Source organism: Odocoileus virginianus, chromosome 9 (assembly GCF_023699985.2).
Source record: "Odocoileus virginianus isolate 20LAN1187 ecotype Illinois chromosome 9, Ovbor_1.2, whole genome shotgun sequence".
NCBI classification, from domain to species: Eukaryota; Metazoa; Chordata; class Mammalia; order Artiodactyla; family Cervidae; genus Odocoileus; species Odocoileus virginianus.
Genome location: NC_069682.1, coordinates 67,195,580 through 67,212,091, shown reverse-complemented (window position 1 = coordinate 67,212,091; position 16,512 = coordinate 67,195,580). Strand labels below are relative to the sequence as shown.

The 16,512-nt window shown below is 46.2% G+C and overlaps 1 long non-coding RNA gene across 1 annotated transcript in view; it reads left to right on the top strand.

Moving 5' to 3' along the window:
* Positions 1-2,219: 2,219 nt before the first annotated feature.
* The window catches only part of LOC139036777 (uncharacterized), a 28,049-nt gene continuing 13,756 nt past the window's right edge, over positions 2,220-16,512 (top strand). Inside the window, exons 1-2 of the long non-coding RNA XR_011489633.1 lie at positions 2,220-2,480; positions 5,781-5,957. This is a non-coding gene — a long non-coding RNA (uncharacterized lncRNA). The remainder of the gene's footprint in view (positions 2,481-5,780; positions 5,958-16,512) is intronic.

Sequence of the window (16,512 nt, the reverse complement as noted above, 5' to 3'; positions counted from 1 at the left end):
AAGCACCATGGCAATGTGGGAGTTCAAAGAACTATGAATTTAGAGTCCCAGAGATCCAAGTTCAATTCTTTAGCCCACTGCTTCTCAAATTATAATGATCTTATGAATCACTCGAGGTTACTGTGAACATGCAAACTCTGATTCAGGAGGTCTGAATGGAGCCCAAGACACAGCCTTTGTAACAGAGCTCCAGGCAATGCCATAGCTGCTGGTCCTCAAAACAGGAAAACTTTGAGTGGTAAAGCTCTAGTCTGTCTTTTGGTTCCAGAGTGATTTCTTTTCCCTCCCCAAACAGTCAACCTGAATGGCAGGCTCTTCCCTTTTCACAGCATTTTGCACCTCCTGTGAGATGCGCTTCCTGCCAATAAGGAGAGCTCAGTGGTTGAAGCAGCCAGGAAAGCAGCCGGTTGTAAAGGGTGGTGTGTGGTAAGTAGAGCAGGGAGGTGGGAGGCTGCTGAGGGGACTTGCTCCTGGAAAAGGAGTCAGGAAAGTCTCGTTATGGGAGGAGCTGTCAATCTATCACTGCCCAGATATCCCCTGATTCCTACGTGCCTGCTCCTGTATGCAAGGAGCACACACAAGAATCCCAAGACTCCTGTGACATCTCACCTCCTGTTGCCTGGATGCTCCTGTTGGTGCCCCATCTTCTTGGACAAGACCATCCACACCTGAACCCACCGTGTTTCTGTGGCCATGGCCTTGAACTTCTCAGCTGCCTATGTATTGACATTAGAGGTCCTGGCCTGCCTCTTTCTGATCCAGGGTCTGTTTTGACACCATGCCTAAAATGAGAGGTTCAGGCAGTTCCAGATACGAAAGGGGAAAAAAAATGTGTGTTATTTCCACAACATTTAGTGCATTTCCTCTTTTCATTATAATCCTGGCCAAGTCCTTACAAACATTATCCTTTCCAAACCGAGATTGGTTTTCCTTGTTCATGGATGCCAACAGCTGGGGTAGGTTTCCCCATCTGCTCACTTTCTCCTTTGCCATTCTTCTTTCTTTGCCCCTGTTTTCCCTCGGGGTTCTCAGCATGGAGGTTTGTCTAGGAAAGGCCACTATTGGCCTGAGTAGGGGGATGAGGTTTTCTGCTTATTGTTAAGCTACCTTCTGTTGGCGTATCTGGGAGTTTCCACTTATAGCCTAGAAGTAGCTGAACAGAGAACAGGCCCTTTATTGATTAATCCTTTCCTAACATATGCTAAGAATCCTGATATGCCAGACACTGCGCTGGGTTCCATGGATACAGCAGTAAACAAACATGGTTCCTGCCATGACAGTCTTGCTAGACATATTATTCTAATCTTACCAATGGGGGCACTTAACATACACACATACACACACCACACACGCATTCTAGTCTTCAACCTCCTGAGAAACCCAATCTCACTATCTACAGGGGAATGGCTTCTGTCCCAGGTCCAAGGAAAACAACAAAAATTCCTAGAGATGTCTATTTGAATAGCTATTATCAAAAAAGACAAGAAATAACAAGCGTTGGTAAGCGTGGGGGGAAAAGGGAAGCCTTGCTTGTTGTTGGTGGGGATGTAAGTGAGTGTAGCCACTACGGAAAACAGTATGAAGTTTCTACAAAGTTTTTTTGTAAAAATTAAAAATAGAACTATCATAAGATCCAGCAATCCTACTTCTGAGTCTGTTTCCAAAGGAGCTGGAATCAGGATCTTGAAGACACATCTGCACTCCCAGATTCATTGCTTTATTATTCACAGTAGCCAAGACATGGAAGCATCCTAAATGTTTGTGGAAAGATGAATGGATAAAGAAGACAGGGCATGGAATATCACTCAGCTATAAAAAAGGAGGAAGTCCTATCATTTATGACACAAGGCTCAACTTGGAGGACACTATGCTAGGTGACATAAGCTGGAGAGAAAAAGAGAAATACTGTATGATTTTGGAATAGGGTGCGGCAGAGCGAAGCCTTCAGCAAGTGGCTGTTGCTGTGCACAGTTACCCCCCGCCCGCACTCCACGCCACCTCCCACATCCTGTTCCCAGGCAACGTTAACCCGGGACCATTAGTCGTCCTGCTTAGCCACTGGCTGGCGCCACAGTGGGCCCCTCCCACAAGTGACCAGCAGTTAGTGAGCAACCGCTAGTGGTCCTGCTCAGCCATTGGCTGGCGCCACAGTGGGCCCCTCCCACAAGTGACCAGCAGTCAGTGAGCAACCGTTAGTGGTCCTCCTCAGCCATTGGCTGGCGCCACAGTGGGCCCCTCCCACAAGTGACCAGCAGTCAGTGAGCAACCGTTAGTGGTCCTGCTCAGCCATTGGCTGGCGCCACAGTGGGCCCCTCCCTCAAGTGACCAGCAGTCAGTGAGCAACCGTTAGTGGTCCTGCTCAGCCATTGGCTGGCGCCACAGTGGGCCCCTCCCACAGGTGACCGGCTGTCAGTGAGCAACCGTTAGTGGGTCCGTTCAGCCAACGTTGTTAGAATGGTGGGCGTCCAGGAGAGAGTGAGGTAAGAGGTAGATCCCGGCCTTCTCCCAGCTTTGGACAAGCAGATGAGCTGGGGGTCCCAGCGAACAGTCTGGGGGCTCCAGAGCCCTCACCAAGACCACCCACTGGCCAGGCCCAGTCCTTGAGGCTGAGATGAACCTCTCTCCAACCCTGCCTCTGCAACCTAATGGCAGTGGCTGTCTGCATGGGACACAGTCTGCGGGACCTGCCCCTGCCGGTTGGGTGCCCTGAGAGCCTGGGTTCTGGGTGCCTGGCTTCTTCAGCAATGACAACTGGGTCTGGGGACCTGGCCCCAAAGGAGCCACCAACTAAGATCTGCCTCCTCTTCGCCAGGACCAGGACCTCGAAGGAGGAAAGTTGTGCCTTGAGAACTTGCCCTTGTGAGAACAGAGAATAACATTGGTTTTGGTTGAGGTTTACAGGAAAGACTCGGCTCTATGACCTGACCTCGAGAACAAAGGCTCTGACACCAAGAAGTTTGCAACAACTACTCATGCCCCTCTCTCATTGTTCATAGAAAAGGGCTTTGCTAAGAGCTTCCAGGGAGTCTGGGGTTTTTAAGGCATGAGCCACCTATCTCCTTGCATGGCCCTGCCAGTAAACCTTTCTTTGCTCCTGATTCTGATGCTTTGGTATTGTTTGGCCTCACTGTGCATCGAACACAAGGACTTGGGTTTTGGTAACAATTTCACTTAAATGTGTAATCTAAAATAGCCAAACTCAGAAGCAACGAGTGGTATGGTGGTTGCCAAGGGCAAGCGGAAGGGGAAATGGGGAGTTGTTGGTGAAAGGGTATGAAGTTTCATTTATGCAAGATGATTAGATTCTGGAGATTTAATGTACAGCAATATGACTGTAGTTAACAATAGTGTATTGTACCCCTGAGGGTACATATTGTTAAGAGGGCAGATATTAAGTGTTCAAGTCACACAGGCCAAAAAAGAAAAAAATGGTAACTTTGTGAGACAATGGAGATATTAATTAGCTCGAGTTTGGTGAATCTTGTGCAACTTATATGTTTATCTATACGTATACCTTAGTGAAAGTGAAAGTCGCTCACTTGTGTCTGACTCTTTGCGACCCCATGAACTGTATAGTCCATGGAATTCTCCAGGCTAGAATACTGGAGTGGGTAGCCTTTCCCTTCTCCAGGGGATCTTCCCAACCCAGGGATCAAACCCAGGTTTCCGGAATTGCAGGTGGATTCTTTACCAGCTGAGCCATAAGGGAAACCATAGAATACTGGAGTGGGTAGCCTATCCCTTCTCCAGTGGATCTTCCCAACCCAGGAATTGAACTGGCATCTCTCGCATTGCAGGCATATTCTTTACAAACTGAGCTATGAGGAAAGCCCCCGTATGTATACCTTACATATACACTGACAAATAAAAATTGTGTATATGTAAGGTATACATATATAGAAAAATTGTGTATGTAAGGTATACATATACACAATTTTTATTTTTCAGTTATACCTCAATAAAGTTGTTGAAAGTAGAGCTAATATACTTTAGTCATTTTTTCCTCTAGGGGAATTTTGAGGGCAAATGGAGTGGGAGTCACAGGAAAGGTTTAAAAGTACCATAGATCAAAGGAACCAAGTGGCTGGAGACTTGTTTGATGTAGAAGAGGGGACAAGAGCGCTCTGGAGGGTCTGGCCCCTTGGTGGAGGAGGATGCTCTTGAGAGAGGGCAGTGAGTCATAGATGGGACCCACATGCTTATGTACAGAATTTCAAATCCAGCAAGGAGAGGCTCTTGCTTGAAAACTGATGGTGAATACAGACAATGCTCCAATCCCTGTGGAAAATGACTGCACTCAGCTCCCTAAATTCTGTGTTTCTCCATATTTATATGTGCTGTTACCCAGTGAATACCTGATTAAGGAATGCAGCTGCCAAATGAATACATTTGTCGCTCATCAAATGGAACCATAAAGCCAGCAATGATGGGGCTTATTAAAAACCTTCTTTCACTCAGTGAAAAACCCTCCACACGTCCCAGCCGGTCTCAATATCGCTGCTAATGAAATGGGTAACCAATACACAAAGATATGTATTCAAGAGCAAATTAACTGCCTCAGGAATAGGCATCATAAAGATTGCAGCCTGGAAAATAAATAGACAATGTATTGGGCAAATTGGCCTCGTGTTTAAGTGTTGATGAGTTGGAAATATTGGTTTAGCTTCTTGATGGAAGCAGGCAGTATGGGATGCTGGAAGGCAGACATTAGTATTGAAAAATCAAGCTGGTGAACCTCTTATTTGCCAGAACTGGGAAAGGGTGAGGAGAGAGCAATGAGCCATTCCTGAGCCGTTACTTAGTGCCAGGCCCTGTGTTGTTGCCACCTAGTCCTGGTATCGCCCAAGAAGCGGGGAGGCACTATATTTTTAGCCTTACCTACCTACGACCATGTAATCAGATGACACAAAGAGATTTTGTTTTCTCTATCTGTCCAAACCATTAGTGCATGAGCCTTTATCAGAGTCTTTAAAAAGAGTTAACACCTCTTAAATAATCCGCCAGATGTTTCTGGGCTCCCTTGAGCCCTTGCTCATGATTGGAAAAAAAGAAAAAAAGAAAGGGAAGGAAGAAGGGACTGAGAGAGGGGAGGAAGGATAAAGGATTTCCATTTTCATCTTCTGTTCCAGATTCTGGTCCTTCTATCCCACACCGACTCTCTGCCTTTGTTCTTCTCTGGAATCTTTCCAGACCAGAAGGAAGCAGTGACCTGTAGGTTGAATGGCCATTGCCAGCACCTCAGCTCAGCACCTAACCTCAGGTTATGTCTACTGTTCTTCCCTCCCTCCTCATCCCAGTCAACACACACACAGCTGGAGGAGAAGGCCATAGTGTGGGTTTTGAGTCACGTGGGTTTGGGTCTTGTGGTCCCAGGCAGGTCTCCCGACACTCCAGAATCCCTGCTGCACCTGGAGAGTGGAGATGAGCTCGTCTCCCTCATGGGCCATTGAGAGGAGCTGATGAAATAACGCACAGAAAGTTTCCGGAATTATTCACAAACATCAGTCCCTCCTGATCACCTCCATGATTTTCACAGGCCTTCCTTCTTTCAAAAGGAGCCCGTGAAGGGGGTAGTGGAAAGGAAGGTCACAGCAGCTGCAGGTTTCTCTACAGAGGAAATGAACGAGCTGATTTAATGTGTAACAAAATCACAAAAAGATAAAAACCAGCAGGCCCAACCACCTGCTTATGCAGCATTTTAATTACTGTTTATTATTTTATTCTTTTATATTAGTATGTTTAAAATATTGATACTTACTAGAGTTCCTTATTTTTTTTAGCCTGATTACTACAACGATTAGTTTTAAAGGAAGGCTAATGAGTTGTTTGGGCTTATCTGCTGACCAGTCCAGGCTAAATGGCAGTCAATTTCCTTTCGAGGTAAATGGATTCTGAAGGGCTATGCACCCCATTTGTTTATGGGCACACGTCTCAGAAGTAGGCTCCCCCAGAAGCAGGTAAGTGTGCAAATGCCTGTGATTCCCCTGGGAAATGATCTGAGGAAGTGTCTGCAGGGAAGTGGCACAGGGAAGGGAAAATATAGAGTGCCTTAAAGAGCAGGTTAATGCACTATCCCCTGGGGAACTTCTGGTAGGCAGCATAGAATCAGTCATCCTGCCTGAGTGGGAGGGAGCTGAGGTGATTATCCACCAACTCAGGTTAGCGGTTTGAATACTGTTCCTGGGGACAACTATTCTCCAGTCTTTCCAGCCTCCATGCAGAGGACGGTAAGCGGGGAGTTGCAAGTGCTTACAGTAGGACGCCATCCCCTTGGTTGGGGACTGCTGAGTCCCCAAGAGGATGTGCATTAGGCACTGAGGTACAAACTTAAACATCTGGGATCCATAGAACATCCCCCAGTTACAATGTTGTTATTGTTGTTGTTGTTTTTTCCCCCTCTGGCTGTGCTTGCTGCAAGGCTTATAGGACCTTAGTTTCCCAACCAAGGACTGAGCTCAGGCCCCGTCCGTGAAAGTGCCAAGTCCTAAGCATTGAGCCGCCTGGGAATTCCCTGCAATGCTGTGTTTCTGTATGTGTCTTTCTCTCCAGACTATGAGTTCTCCAAGGGCAGGGATGTATCTTGTTTTCATGTCCACTGTGCAGCACAAACCTGGCCTAGAACAACCACTCAGCCAACACCTGCTGATGGACTCAATGAATGATGGAGGGGCTAGGTGATTGAAGGCTCATAAACGCACAGGGTTGAGATTATAAACTCAAATACTTGCAAGAGCCAGGGAGAGGGTTAAGTGAGTAACACAGTGCAGAAAGAAGAAAAATCAGAAAGTGTGGATTGTGGGAACATGGAAGACATATGTCCTGTTAACAGCACAGCAGTTATTCAGCTTTGAGTGACTGTCTCCTTGTGGGAGTTGGACCCATGATGGCTGGACCTCTTGATTTTTTAAAAAGAAAATCCAGGACTCACCATTAGGTAAAATTTCTTGATTTGTAAATATGGCCCATGATGTAAAATGTTCTGAAAACTAGAGACAGACCCTTCAAACATGCCTGGGGGATGTAACTCATTGCAAGGCGTGTGTGGTCATCCAGATACATGGAGCAGGGCACAGCACAGAGCATGTCCAGGGAAGTGGAGGCCCAGATCCCCAGAGGCCCCCACAGTGAAGTGCCCTTGAATGGTCATGGATTAGATGGATTAGTAACATAAAGAGCCTGATAGCTTCATATAGTTCCTTAGGCAGGAGACTTGTGTTCTAGGGCTGGCTGACTTGGGGTGGGGGAAACCCCTCTATTCCCACATCAGGAAAGTAGGCATATTAAGGCCTGACCTCTTTTGTGGTGAAGGGTATTATGTTGATAAGTGCGACAGTCCAAGCTTGGTTGGTGCCCTTCTCTGCTGCCACTGAAAGTTGTGTCCTTGGCTTAGGGTTCTTCTAGGCCCTCTTCCCATCTCTTCCCTAAGCCTTCAGGGTCTGCTGTGGTTGTAAGTCTGCTATCTAGTGGTCTTTTTCGCAATCTGCCTGTTTTTGCCATGTTCCTGGCAGCCTAGTGGGTGGCATGCTAAGCTGTGATATCCACCTCTGGTATGCCACCTTCTGGATCACTCAGCTGGGGTTTGAAGCCTGGAGCTCATGACTCAGAGAGGCAAATATGAATTCAGTTCCTGCTTCAAAGGAGCTCATAGCCCAGGGGAAGCAGACCCTACTCAATGACAACACAAACATTAAGGATCAGTGGCATTCCTCTGTTTACCAACTGCCATTCCTTTCCTTTCTGGGCTTTCCACTAAACTGCATTTCCTAGACTCCCTTGCAGTTAGGTGAGACCATGTGTCTGAGTTCTGACCAATGGAATGTGGGCAAAAGCAATGTAGATTGATTCTGGCATGTTATGTTAGTCAGTCAGTCATCTCTAACTCTTCACAACCCCGTGGACTGTAACACACCAGGCTCCTCTGTCCATGGAATTCTCCAGGCAAGAGAATTCTTGAGTGGAGTTCTCAAGTGGAACGCTAGAGTGGGTTGCCATTCCCTTCTCCAGGGGATCTTCCCAAACCAGGGGTAGAACCTGGGTCTCCTGCGTTGCAGGCAGCTTCTTTACTGTCTGAACCACCACAGTTGTGCAGTTCTCAACACACTCTCTCATTCACCATCCATTGGGTAAATGGAGAGAACTCCAAGCACCAACAAAGGTCCAAATAGTCAAGCTATGGTTTTTCCAGTAGTCATGTATGGATATGAGAGTTGGACTATAAAGAAAGCTGAGCGCTGAAGAATTGATGCTTTTGAACTGCGGTGTGGGAGAAGACTCCTGAGAGTCCCTTGGATTGCAAGGAGATCAAACCAGTTCATTCTAAAAGAAATCAACCCTGAATATTCATTGGAAGGACTGATGCTGAAGCTGAAACTCCAATACTTTGGCCACCTGATACGAAGAGCCAACTCATTAGAAAAGACCCTGATGTTGGGAAAAATTGAAGGCAGGAGGAGAAGGGGGCAACAGAGGATGACATGGTTGGATGGCATCACCGACTCGATGGATGTGAGTTTGAGCAAGCTCCGGGAAATGGTGAAGGACAGGAAAGTCTGGCATGCTGCAGTCTGTGGGGTCTCAAAGAGTTGGACGCAACTTAGCTACTGAACAACAGCAAAGCACCAAGACAAGTGTGGAGCCGCAAGATGAAAGGGCGTGGGCTCCTGAACGACCGCAGAGAGTGGAAATCTCCACAACTCCAAGTGGCCTGGGTTATGCTGTGATATGAGGGGTGAACATGAATGTGTTATGCCCCTGAGATTTGGGAGTTGTTTCTTTCATCAGTTATCCCACCGTGACTGATACAGTGCCCTAGGGGAAGTGTCATACCGAATGCCTTGGGAACTCCTGGGCCTCCTGGGGAACCCCTGGGCTCTCAGGGGGATGGGCTGGACTCTGACCCAGCATTCATTAAGGAAGCTGTGGGCTCTCTACCAGGGCCTGGGGAGTGTGGACCTGGGATGTCTAGATCTGCTTCCACATATGTTAAATTAAACACAGTTAAATGGATTTTGTGATGCCTCTTGAGGAGGGTAGAAAGAACTTCAGACAAGAATAATTGTTCCAAATCCAGGAATTCACATCTCAATGGTATAGGATAGATTTTACTCCATCAGGGATAGCTAAAGACCATGAACTGCTCCTGGCAAGTGGTTCTACTTCCGAGAGGCACTTATCTTGCTCACTATGTGAACAGGTGAGAGTAGGACTGAAGATGCTTCTAGCAGGCAAGGATCCTTGAACTTGAAGCTTCACTAGCAACTTTCATCCTGCCCCTAGGGATCTGGGCCAGAGAGCATGTACATGAGCATGTATCAGTGCATATCCGCTGCAGAGGGCAAGGGGAAACACTTCAGTCCCACCTCATTTGGAGCAAATGTATTCCAGGCATCGTCCTCTTTTCTGGATATTTATACCATCTACACCTTCCCCAAGGGTTGGATTATGAGATTCAGAAACCAGCTCTCTCTACTTCTCACAGAAGGGAGGCTGTTGGAGTCCTGCCAATGGATGGAGGCTGGAGAGAAAGGTATTAAGAATCAAGGCAGTTCCTGAGGGTAGGAAGCAGAATAGGGTGGGAATGGGATGGACTCCATCATATTTTTACAATTTCTTTGTCTCTCCATCCAAGATTTAAATTTCAGGGAGAGAAGCTGTTACACATGAGACATGACAAGACATTCTCAAAGAGGTGCACAGGCTTCCAGGGCCCCCAAAGTTTCCCGTGGGAATGTTCAGTTATTGCTGATACCACTGCTGCACAAGATAAGGTGATCCTTGCCATTCCTATGAGGAATGCCATTCCTATGCTATGCTCTCCAGGTGTGTCCCCCAACCCCCAAATGTTCTGAACACCATGGCAGCAAACCAGTACAACATAACTGCAGTGAGCAATGACAGTGAAGGCTGAGTGATGACTCCTGGAGGCTCAGAGGTGAATTTTCTAGACCTAGCATCACTCAGCAGGTTCAAGCCTGAAAAGCTGCCTGAGACCTATTCCTGGGTTGGGGACTGACTTAGTTCTATTTGCTTCTTCCTCTCCCCAAAATAGCTAATAGCCCATCCTTTAGGGCATTTTTTAATCACAGATTATGATAGCTTATTTCTTTTCCATGGGGATGGTCTTGATCCCTGTCTCCTGTACAATGTCACGGACCTCTGTCCATAGTTCATCAGGCACTCTTGTCTATCAGATCTAGTCCTTTAAATCTATTTCTCACTTCCAGTTACAAATAGCTGTGAAAAGAAGAGAAGTGAAAAGCAAAGGAGAAAAGGAAAGATACACCCATCTGAATGCAGAGTTCCAAAGAATAGCAAGGAGAGATAAGAAAGCCTTCCTCAGCGATCAGTGCAAAGCAATAGAGGAAAACAACAGAATGGGAAAGACTAGAGATCTCTTCAAGAAAATTAGAGATACCAAGGGAACATTTCATGCAAAGATGGGTTCGATAAAGAACAGAAATGGTATGGACCTAACAGAAGCAGAAGATATTAAGAAGAAGTGGCAAGAATACACATAAGAGCTGTACAAAAAAGATCTTCATGACCCAGACAATTACAATGGTGTGATCACTCACCTAGAGCCAGACATCCTGGAATGTGAAGTCAAGTGGGCCTTAGAAAGCATCACTATGAACAAAACTAGTGGAGGTGATGGAATTCCAGTGGAGCTATTTCAAATCCTGAAAGATGATGCTGTGAAAGTACTGCACTCAATATGCCAGCAAATTTGGAAAACTCAGCAGTGGCCACAGGACTGGAAAAGGTCAGTTTTCATCCCAATCCCAAAGAATGCTCAAACTACCGCACAATTGCACTCAACTCACACGCTAGTAAAGTAATGCTCAAAATTCTCCAAGCCAGGCTTTAACAATACGTGAACCATGAACTTCCAGATGTTCAAGCTGGTTTTAGAAAAGGCAGAGGAACCAGCGATCAAATTGCCAGCATCTGCTGGATCACCAAAAAAGCAAGAGAGTTCCAGAAAAACATCTATTTCTGCTTTATTGACTATGCCAAAGCCTTTGACTGTGTGGATCGCAATAAACTGTGGAAAATTCTGAAAGAGATGAGAATACCAGACCACCTGACCTGCCTTTTGAGAAACCTGTATGCAGGTCAGGAAGCAACAGTTAGAACTGGACATGGAACAACAGACTGGCTCCAAATAGGAAAAGGAGTACCTCAAGGCTGTATATTGTCACCTTGCTTATTTAACTTATATGCAGAGTAAATCATGAGAAACACTGGGCTGGAAGAAGCACAAGCTGGAATAAAGATTACCGGGAGAAATATCAATAACCTCAGATATGCAGATGACACCACCCTTATGGCAGAAAGTGAAGAGAAACTAAAGAGCCTCTTGATGAAAGTGAAAGAGGAGAGTGAAAAAGTTGGCTTAAAGCTCAACATTCAGAAAACTAAGATCATGGTGTCTGGTCCCAGCACTTCATGACAAATAGATGGGGAGACAGTGGAAACAGTGTATGACTTTATTTTTTGGGCTCCAAAATCACTGCAGATGGTGACTGCAGCCATGAAATTAAAAGACACTTACTCATTGGAAGGAAGCTATGACCAACCTAGATAGCATATTTAAAAGCAGAGACATTACTTTGCCAACAAAGATCCGTCTAGTCAAGGCTATGGTTTTTCCAGTGGTCATGTATGGATGTGAGAATTGGACTGTGAAGAAAGCTGAGTGCTGAAAAATTGATGTTTTTGAACTGTGGTGTTGGAGAAGACTCTTGAGAGTCCCTTGGACTGCAAGGAGATCCAACCAGTCCATCCTAAAGGAGATCAGTCCTGGGTGTTCATTGGAAGGACTGATGCTGAAGCTGAAACTCCAATAATTTGGCCACCTGATGAGAAGAGCTGACTCATTGGAAAAGACCCTGATGCTGGGAGGGTTGGGGGCAGGAAGAGAAGGGGACAACAGAGGATGAGATGGTTGGATGCCATCACCGACTGGATGGACATGAGTTTGAGTAAACTCTGGGAGTTGGTGATGGACAGGGAGGCTTGGCGTGCTGCGATTCATGGGGTCGCAAAGGGCCGGACACGACTGAGCGACTGAACTGAACTGATGATAGCTTATTTGGCAAGGTGCCTCTGTGTTTCTTAAAACTAACAAGTAACAACTAACAGTATTTGAGCCTTGATATGGGAGTGATTGCTCCTGCCTGTGCTGTGAAAAGTGGGTAGTTGCAGGGACTTGGGATACCAGATGGCTCTGAGAGGAAGCCCCATTTCAAGAGTAATGAAGGACAGCAATCTTTGAAGAGCAGCATCAACCAAACTCTCTGAACAAAGATGGACTGGATTAGACCCTTAAAAACAAAACAAATTCTCAAGATCCTAATGTTTTACCAGGACTTTCTGATGCTTCACTGGTCATCTGGGCTGTGGCATCAGGAGGCAGGCTCCTCTCTGTAAACAGACTTAATTTCTGCATGTAGGTCAGGGCAGATCTCTCAGAACAGAGAAAATCAAACCAGGGATCATCATGGAGGGAGAAAGAGAAGGTTTAAAAGGGCAGTCTTGGTAATATTTTACTGACTCTTTAGATGATCACTAGTGTGATAGCCAAGCTTGTTTATCTCTTAAGACATTTATAGACTGTTTCCAATGCGTGAGGCATTAGGAAAGATGGATGAAAACACAGAGAAAGTATGATCCTCATTCTCAAAGGAGTTATAAACTAGGGATAATGATAATAAGTAATATTGATGGGGGCTACATAGTTTGCAAGGTGTTTGTGTGTGTGTGTATATGAATGTTATAGTGCTATTCATCACAGGTATTATCCATTCAGGATTTTTCCTGAGAGCATCAGGAAATCAAAGCTCAGAGAGGTTAAGCAACTTGACTAAATTCGCACAGCTTATCAGTGAAGAGATTAAATTTTTTTTCAGATTTTTTAATTTTGCATAACACATGTATCTAATCTTTTTCAAATTCTTCTCTCATTTGGGTTATTGTAGAATATTGAGCAGAGTTCCCTGTGCTGTATATAGTAGGTCCTTGTTGGTTATGTAATTTAAAAATATTTATTTTATTTCTTTGGCTGCATTGAATCAGTTGTGGCACGCAGGATCTTCTATCTTCACTGTGGGATGCGGGATCCTTAGTTGCTGTATGCGAACTCTTGGTTGCAGCATGCATGTGGGGTCTAGTTCTCTGACCAGGGATCAAACACGGGCCCCCTTCATTGGAAATGTGGAATCTTAGCCATTGGACCACCAGGGAAGTCCTTGTTGCTCTTATGAAGCTGTGTATCTTCTTGGGAAGGGCACTGTGGGCTAGGAGGCAAGGGGCTTGGGATCTAATCTGGTCACAGCCTGGTCACTGGTCTTCTCTGGCTTCATTTCCCATCTTGTCCCCTGAGTCAGCAGACTGCTGACACCACCTCACCTCCTTTCCCCCATCCTGATTCTACTTTGGACAGACACGCCCAGGGCAGGGCAGGAAAAAACACGCACACAGGTTCCCTTGGAACTACCATCTCTGTCAGTCTGTTCTGAATATACTGTAATGCTGGGAGCTCAAGTCTATGCTCTTTTTAAAAAAATTAATATATTTATCTGGCTGCTTTGGGTCTTAGTTGCCGCATGCAGGATCTTCATCATGGTGTATGGGTTTCTGTTATTGTGGTGCAGGTTTAGTTGCCCTGTTGAACGTGCGGTCTTAGTTCCCCAACCAAGGATCGAACTCATGTTCCCAGCATTGGAAGGTGGATTCTTAACCACTGGACTGCCAGGGAAGTCCCAAATCTATGCTTTTAATAGCAATTTTCTTTGTAGTTGTTGCCCTGCTGCTGAGCGCAACAGTTTTCTTTCCTACAAATGGATGTCTTATGAAAGGAAACACTTAACATAGCTCCAAAATCATAACTATGGCATTTGGCCTTAACTCTGCAGGATCAGAGAAACAGAGGAAACAAAGTTGAACCTTGTCCATGGAGTCAGTGAAGTGCAGGGGGTGTGTGGATCCTTTAACTTGACCTCCTTGAGCTTCTGTTTCCTCATTTGCAAAAAGGGGACAATACCTTTACACCCTATTAAATGAGATGACATGTGCCAAGGGCCTGACACATAGTAGGAGCTCAATAAATGTCAGTGCTTGCCTTCCAACCCTTCCCAGGGGGCAGGGAAATGGCTCTCCTCCCCAGACAGCCAGCAAGTCCCTCTTTGCCTACAACTCTCTGGGTTTGTTTAGCTTGTGTAGTAATTAGGCACCAGCAGCTGAGAGTATCCAAACCCACAGCCTTATCTTTTCCCCAGGCTGCTTCAGTTGATAGAGGGTTGGGTGGTAGATGACAGCTTGTTTATCCAGAGAGGCTGTAAAATATTCTGTTGAGCGAACACACAGAAAAGCTCATTTGTCTTGTCTTTTGTCTCTACAACTGCACTGTTCAGAAGGGACGTTCTCCGATCTTACCATTGGCTTGCTCCTCTGGACGTTGTTCACAGACCCTCTCTGCCCACCCCTGGGAACGCTGGGGCTGCTCTACCCTCTCCCTCTCACCTTGCTGCCCTTGGCAAAGGGCACCACAAGGGCTCCATTGACCACACCTGGTTTTGGCCGCTCCCCTGCGCTTCACACTGGACACCACACCTGGGTGTCCATGGACCCCACCCACTCAGCCCATTCAAGATGGAAGCCACCTCCCTTCCCACACTTGCTTCTTCTTTGGGTCTCTGGGTCTTAGCCACTGGCAGCATTAGCCACCCACTCCTTGGGCCTGAAACCTGGGAGACCATCCTGGATGTCCTGCTTTTTCTCTGCTCCACATCCTAATGCTTATCAGGCCCAAGTTCTCTCTCAAATCTCTCTCCTGATTGTCCTCAACTCAGCCCCGGCCACTACCAGCTGGGGGAAGGCACCAGGTCCTTCTGCATGCCTGCGGCCAGGGGATGGTTCTGGAACACACGGCAGACTCTGTCAGCCCCTCCTCCCGGGTCTGCAATCCTGAGGACAGGTGCAGAAAAGAATCTGTGATCATCCCCAGAGGCCAGGGGAGGCAGGAAATAAACCCAGGTTTTTGAGAAAAATAAGCCAGTCAACAACAAAAACAGGGAACAAAATAAAAATATCCTGGCCTTCAATTCTGATGCGTCCACATATTAGTGGTGCCATTTCTGACACTATTTCAAATCTCTCTGGAGCTCACTCTCATCATTTCTGAAAAGGGGCCAATATTTCATGCCTCCAAAAGGTGCCGTGTAGTTGTTTAGATGAAGCTGTTTATGCAGTAGATGATCAGCATTAGGCTCTTCTCTCTTTCCCTCACTTTGAACAGTACTACGTAGTTCTTAGAACCTTTTCTTAGATCATTCATTCATTCTGTTCATTCATTTCACACTCTTTTGTTGTGTGCCTGCTGTGAGCTGGGGATGATTCTGGGCGCTGGGATGGACTGGAGAACAAGTCAGACTTAGTCCCGTCTCCCCTGGGTTTCCATTTTTGCTGATGTGGAAGGCAGAAGAAAGCAAGTAATAAGCAGGTAATATAATATCAGGTAGTGTTAAGTGCCATGATAAAGAATCAAGCAAGATAAGATAGGAGTGCTGGAGAGCAGGAACTCCCTCGAGAGAGCCAGGGAAAGAGAGTCAATAAACAAGTCTAAGAATAATTAAAATAATTTCTTGACTCTGAGATATGCTTGAGAAGGAAATAAGTGTGGTTATGCAAAACCAGAGGCAGGTTGAGAGGATTAAATATTAAAAATGTATGGGACATGCCTTGTATGGTGGTAAATAGCCTACACCTAGTGACCCATTCTTTCCCCAATTCCTGTCTTTCCTGTGTCTTTAATTTCTCCCTCCATGGGATCCCTCCCACCAGCATTTACACAAGACCAAGTCTCTTTCTGCTTGGAACACACCTTGCTGCCTCAACCCCGTGCCTTCCTTCATCTCTGATCCTACCTTACCCCTTTGAGAAAACGGTTCCAAAGAATTGTCTCCACTACCACAGCTCATTCTTCTACTCATTTCAGCCTGGCTCCTGCCCCTAAAAGGGTCCCAGAAACTGCTCTCTCTGAAGTTACCAATGATTTCCATGGTCGCTGAATCCTTTGAGTTCTCATACACTGTCTCTGGGCCACATTCAATACCATTCTCTCTCCATTCCCAATATATCACCATCTCTTCAAGTTTGTTACCCGCACCCCCACCCCACCAGTCCGCTTACTCTTTCTCAGGCTTCTTTGCTGACTTATCTTTCTCTGTTGGTTCCTTAAATTACTGGGGTGTCCCAGAGGTCCATCCTGGGTCCCCTTCGCTTCTCTCCTTGTACATGATCCCTCAGTGATGGCTCACATTCCCCTAATTTATGTCCTCAGCCCAGTTTGCTCATTTGAACTCCTGGTCCATATTCTCAGTTCATTCTTCAGTCAGTCAGTTCAGCTCAGTCGCTCAGTCATGTCTGACTCTTTGTGACCCCCATGAATCGCAGAACGCCAGGCCTCCCTGTCCATCACCAACTCCCAGAGTTTACTCAAACTCATGTCCA